This window comes from Octopus bimaculoides, chromosome 8 (assembly GCF_001194135.2).
Source record: "Octopus bimaculoides isolate UCB-OBI-ISO-001 chromosome 8, ASM119413v2, whole genome shotgun sequence".
Classification (NCBI taxonomy): domain Eukaryota; kingdom Metazoa; phylum Mollusca; class Cephalopoda; order Octopoda; family Octopodidae; genus Octopus; species Octopus bimaculoides.
The window spans coordinates 60,043,053-60,049,764 of record NC_068988.1 but is presented as its reverse complement, the minus strand read 5'-3'; the positions used below and the strand labels follow the sequence as shown (position 1 = coordinate 60,049,764).

The 6,712-nt window shown below is 35.7% G+C and overlaps 1 protein-coding gene across 1 annotated transcript in view; it reads left to right on the top strand.

The window, feature by feature from the left end:
* LOC106870920 (endothelin-converting enzyme homolog) overlaps positions 1-6,712 on the top strand; it is a 64,321-nt gene that overhangs the window by 52,023 nt on the left and 5,586 nt on the right. The window lies entirely within an intron of this gene.

The following is a 6,712-nucleotide window of genomic DNA, read 5'->3' as shown; positions in this document are numbered from 1 at the left end:
TCTCTCTCTCTCTCTCTCTCTCTCTTTCTCTTTCACTATCTCTTTCTCTCTCTCTCTGACACACCCGCACACACATACACACAAAGCAAACCTTACAGATGGGCTGCTGAATTGAAAGTTCTATGTTGCTTTAAAAGGAAGGTAAGGTAAAACTTGACAAACTGCCTCCTTCCGTAGTTGCGCTACCTTGTTGTGTGTTTAAAAATGAGAGATTAACCCATTAAATCCCAGAATACTTAAATTTCTGAATATTACTTTTAAATGTTTACACATGATTGAAAATAGGTTAAAATGAAAAAAACATGATTATTAAAACTCCTTTATTTCAAGTAGAAATGGAAATACTCGGTGTCCTGTAAATAAGACACTGAGACATTGTGATATAGCTTATTTAATGTTCTTATTTAGTGTCCTATTTATAGGACAGTGGGGATCAATGGATTAAGACTATAATAAAATAATAAATGCTATATTTACTAAGTAAGTGAGTTCTATTATACAAAAAAATTATTAGACGAAAAATATAAAATTTATTAGAATATGAAAATATTATCGAGTGACTAGCAGAAAGCCGCCCGGAGGGTAATCTTATCGCTAGTATATGTTTCCAATACCCGTATGTAATGTGCATTTGATCAAGTAGTTTCATCGCCTGTTCCTCTCCTCCTCCGCCACTTCTTCATCTTCTTTTAACTATAATTATTATTGGCGTGTCTTTTTTTTAATGTTATCATTTTCAATAATAATAGTTTTATTATTGTTACGCTAGTGCATGCTAATATATTAGTAGATATCATATTTTGATATTTGTCAGTATCAAGTCAAATTAAACGCCAAGAATGTCGAATAGGATTCTGGCAGAATATTTCATGGCTCCATTCAACATTGTCGCTGTTGTTTTTGTTGCTGTTGCTGTTGCTGCTGTTATTATTACTATGTTCATATCGGCACGATGTCCAAAAGATGGGTTATGTTTTGTTTTTTTTTCCATTTCTTTGCAGAAACCTAAAAATTATAAAATTTTTCTAACATTCCCGTCTGAATAAACTATTCAAAATCCAGAGGAATTGAATCGTCTTTATTTTTTTCATATCTCGGGTATCAAATTTATTGGAAGGATTCTCAAATTTATTTTGAAAAATACTTTTGTAGAAGCGTCGTGTCGGGTTTCCCTACCAGCAATCTCAAAGTCCATGCAGGAGATGATGTTTTTTTTCGAAAAAGTCGGTGCAACAACTTTAGGTAAAGATAAAATTAGTAAAATCACTGACACTAGAAAGACTAAGTGCAAGTTCTTCGTCACGAGAGTGGCTTCCGCAAATAAGCTATACATCCTCTCCAAAGAAACAAGTAGTCCAACCTGGAGGACACTGTTTGATTTAGGAAATTCGAAGTAAGAAGGTAACTCGTCCGCCTCCACCTGAAGCTCAATCTCCAAGTGCTTCGAGAAAGATGACAATTTATATGTTTGTGTCATAAATATGCAGTCGGCTAGAGATGTTCATGTTCTCAAAAGAAGGAAGGCGCTTCCAAAATGTTAGGCAGAGCGTGCACATTATATCTAGTGCATGGCAGTTCGTTCAGACAAAGTGCTAATTATTATTGAGTCCCTTGCATTGCGATACTCAGGGGACAGCCGATGCACTAATGATTTCGCTTTGTTGAACAGTTATTTAGGAATGTCAATAAAGTTAATATGACAGGACTGTTCACGAGAGCTATCTTCCTGGAGTGTCCTAGCCTGTATAGTTTTGGAGAGGCGTAATACACAGCTGTAAGTCAAAATAACGACGGGTACGTTTGGTTTGGGCCATTTGGAAAACATTACATACCGTATTTTCCAATTACATGGCGGAGAGATGCGAAAGCAGAAAGCCATATCAGTTCAGCAATCAACAATTCAAAATCTCTCTTCTGACGCACCAAAAGCAACAACGAGTGCCGGAAGGCCTTACCGATGCCAACACCATCTCTGCAACAACACAAGTGCTAGCAACTACATAGGCAGTAAGAACATGAGCGACGGCAATATGTACAATCCCCACAGTAACTGTGGAAACACAAGCAGCTGCAATACCATGAACAGCAACATCTCAGTAGTCAGTAGTGCATTCAACTGCGGACAATCAGAAAAAGAAATTTATATTGAACTGAAAAATGAACGTGAGACAATTATTAGAATTAATCTCAAACTATTAAATAACTTTTAAACAATTCCAAGAAACGTATAATATTATAAAAATGTAGAATATGAAAGAATTTTTATTTGCTATCACTTCTATTTATAAAAGATAGTTTCTTCATTTCGTTAATATTTTAAAAGCGATAACAATACTGTTATGACTACGGAAGTGAACAAGGAGTGAACTCAAATTTTAAAAATTCGACAGCAAAATAAACAGGTGGTCATTACAGTGAATAAGATCTGGATATATATAGAATGATCGTGGTGAAAAGGTGTGACGTGCATTTTCAGAATAGTTGGTGTCTATAATGAACAATGGCAATAATTTTCTTTTTAATAAATATATTACATTTGGATATTTAAAAATATCTTTAGCAAGAAAGAATTGTTTTGAAGAAGCAGACAATATGTAAACACATTTATGTAACTTCGCAAATAATTTGTAACTGGTTCGACTCGTGTTTATTTAAGAATGATCGATATGTATAAATTTTGTTTTATGGACAACCATTGCTTACGTTCATTATATATGTGAACAACTCAACCTCAAGTTTTATCTCTGTTTATGTGCTACACAAAGGATCGACATATTTACAAGAGCACCACTTCATTGAGGACTTCCGACAGACTGTAATATTGGATTTCTTGGCATATATGAAGGCTCTGGATATGGTGCAGAAAAGGAGGACTATGCAAATCTCCTGCACTTATTTGATGCAATTATCTAATGATTTCAGGAAACATATAAAAATACGATTCAGCTGTCTTATATTAAACATATACAGTAAATTTCATTCACACCACACAATGAGGCAGAAGAGCTTATTTTAAATACCAAAATATTTTCCGGTGTGTTAGGGACTTCAGAGTTAGTTCTAGGCAGACATAAAACAGAGTGATTTAAAAGAGCCAAAATATGGCAGCTAAAAACGATTCTGCAGTTCGAAATTATAAATGAAGTATATAACTAAAAGAAAAAAAATTGTGCTTGGCATACGTGATAATTAGGAATTTCAGGAAATAAACTGCTTATGGCAACAGATCATCCATGTAGATATAACTACCTCCTAAACAAATTGAAAGGGAAGTACGGTGGCGTGACATGGACGAGAGGGTATCAATGATTATGAAACGAAGTTCAGAAAAACCTGATTCAGCTATATTAGAGAAATTTTATTCGGGAGATCTTGCTGCTAGGTAACAGCTATTCTTTGCTAAGAGCAAGACAGAATGGAAATGAGTTTCGTATATGCAGCAAGATGTGAATCGGAGGCACAATATATTCAGGGTTGCAAGACACTGTTAGAGAATGGAGAAGTCTTGGTGAGAAATGTATTCACAATGATATATTCGTGTTCGCATACTTACTAAAGCCATGAAGATGAGTAAGTTGTGTGTCAATGTTGTTATAAGAAGATGCTGAACATGGAGTAGGCAAAGAAAAAGAGCGGGGGCATACCTAATTTGGAACCTTATAGCGAGAAAAACAATCAAAAATGACAGAAACATACAAGTTACATCGATTAAATATATCAGAGACTGTTGCGAGGATTCTGAAAATAAATGATGGCATAGGTTACATGATTACAACTCGGACAGTTAATCAAGTGACACAAAAAGATGTCAAATCCAATTATTGGCAAAGTATTATCAATGTAAACTGCTACAAAACCAAAGAAGATGTACTAGAGAGAGAAAATTATGGAGGAATGCTGTATTAAGTTTTGAGCGTCACTGAGAGAGAGAGAGAGAGAGAGAGAGAGAGAGGGGGAGAGAGAGAGATAGGGAGAGAAAGAGACAGAGACAGAGAGAAAGAAAGAGAGAGATAAAGAGATAGCACAAGCGATACATGACAACATACGCATGGTTGGGAACCGTTGGCTTTTGTACTCATGGGGACGTGGCGGCTCGTAGATAAATTTAGTGGGAATGCTGCTTCAGAAAAATTTTAGCCATTGTTGTAGTATTGTGTAAAAGAAAACAAACATATAAAATGAAAATTTATAGATAAACTTGATCGGTTTATATTTTAGCCACTACCGAGTAGTGTGTCTAATTGATTCAACGAACACTGTCGCAAATTCCCACTTGTTTTTCAAAAATTCACACTAAAACACAAAATAAGTGGGGTGGGGAATGTGCCCTAATTTTCAAATCCTGGCAGCAAAACTGATGCTAGGAGCATGATAATAATCTAATTCTACAGTTTATCACATTCAAGAATATAAAAACGTTTTTAAGCACAATAGACGCGGAGGCAAAAAGAAACACAACTTTTCACCAGCACACCTGGGTCGGCACTGCGTGAACCACAGTTTCCTCTCTCCCTAGCCTGAAGCTTCCTATCTCAGACATGCGAGCATGCACAGAACGCCCAAACACTGCGTCGCTGAAATGTGAAACGCACAGTTCTATAAAGAGATTTTGTATAAAGAGAGAGTTAAAGCTAAAAGGATTCACTATATTGAATACTCCATATGGTGTGCCGAATATAAGTTATGAAAATCTAAATTGCGCTGGGATATAACAGGTAGATTAACAAAGAAAGATTCATATGAGACAGATCTACTGGAGCAATTCATACTATGAACATACTGGAAATAAACTGCCGTAAACACCAGTCTGGATCAGTCTTTGTTACCCAAGAGGCATAACATGCAAGCAAGTTAGTGGCTATAATTACTTATACTTACCCCATGTTTGGACGAAGTTGAAGTATCTACTACTGCTGCTGCTCTCGGAATATGACAGTTTATATGACGCTACTTTTAGAATTGTGATGTATTATGTTAATGTGGCTTCAGCGTAGAGTAATTGAAGAAACTGAAAACCAGTGATGCGAACATGCTCCGTAGGATGTGTAGTGTTTGCGAGCAAAAACTGTAAAATACAAATGTGTTGAGAAAGTAATGAGGATGAAAAGTATCAGCTGTAGTATGCAAGAAAGCATGCTATACTATTATGGTTATGTGATACGTAAGATTGATGACATCTGTTTAAATAATTGCCAGTTCTTTAATGTTCATGGAGCTTGCAGAAGAGGTAGGCCAAGGAGAATATTGGACGGAGTGGTCAATGCTCATCACAGGACCTTGTGCCTCACGGAGAGGTTGACAAGGGATCGGTGTGACTGGTGCTATTCTAGATTTAGGAAAACCAACTCACTTTTGTGAAACACAATGCACACACACACACACACACACACACACATATATATATAATGTGCAATAAATGGATTTATAGAATCCTGTGGTAATCAGAAAAAAAACTAGTATATATGATATGCCGACCTCTCTGCACACCATATAGAAATCTAATACGGAACAATATAACATATAGCTCTATGCAGCTGAAATCTAGTACATCCAATAAATTAAAATATTTCTTCACTTGTATATACAACTATACAACAACAAAAGTACATATGGGAGGTGAATATACTTATTTCACTAGTTCATATCTGTAGGATAACGGCCGATTCGTAACCTTCATCTGGTAACAGTAATGTTTATTTAGTGTATAAATATCCTACATACATACAAAATTCATATGCATATATAGAGTATAAGGAAGATATACATATAGAAGATTTTAAAAATCGATGTAATCAAGATGTTCTGTTAAACTGAGGAACTAACTTTCTATATCTACATTGATTTGAAAATCTTTAATAGTACTATGCGATGTATAATTACAGAGCTGCAAGATAATTTATCTTATGCTAAATTATAAACTGTTATTTCTAGATTCAACTCCTGACGTGAATATATTCATCTCTCTTACCTCCTGAAATTTTATGTTCTACACACACACACACACACACACACACACACACACACACACACACACACATACACACTCACACACAAAGACACACACACAGAAACACACATACACACATACACACTCACGCAAACACACGGGCGCGCACATGCACAGACATATATTATATGTATATAGATAGATAAGTGCCCGCCCGTGCACATGCACACGCACACCCACATACACACAAACGCACACAAGGAGCAGGACAGACCGTGCCGCCCAAGACATTTTAGTGTCATTCTATCCATAAACACCAACAGATCCTTTCAAACCACCTGACTCATACCAGCTAAGACGATAAAAACGAATAGTTGTGAAGTTGTGATATATATGTAGATACACACTCACTTAAAGAGACACAGACAGACAAACACTCACACAAAGACACAGACACACAGAGAGACACAAATATATATCTATGATATTAAAGAACAGTAGAGCATGAGTATTTGTAGTAATTGGATTAAACATGTTGCTGCTCTACTTTTAAAACCTGTCTTACAAATATAGTGGTTCCAAATCTACTATAGCAGTTGTATAATTTTGCGGGATAATATCGTTCTGCAAATACATAAACGAACGCAGGTATTAAGTGGCTTGCTAGTACAATGGCTTACTTCGTATTAAAAATCTTTGGCTTGTATGCCATTTGGAGCCATAATTGTGATCATACATATATATATATATATATATATATATATA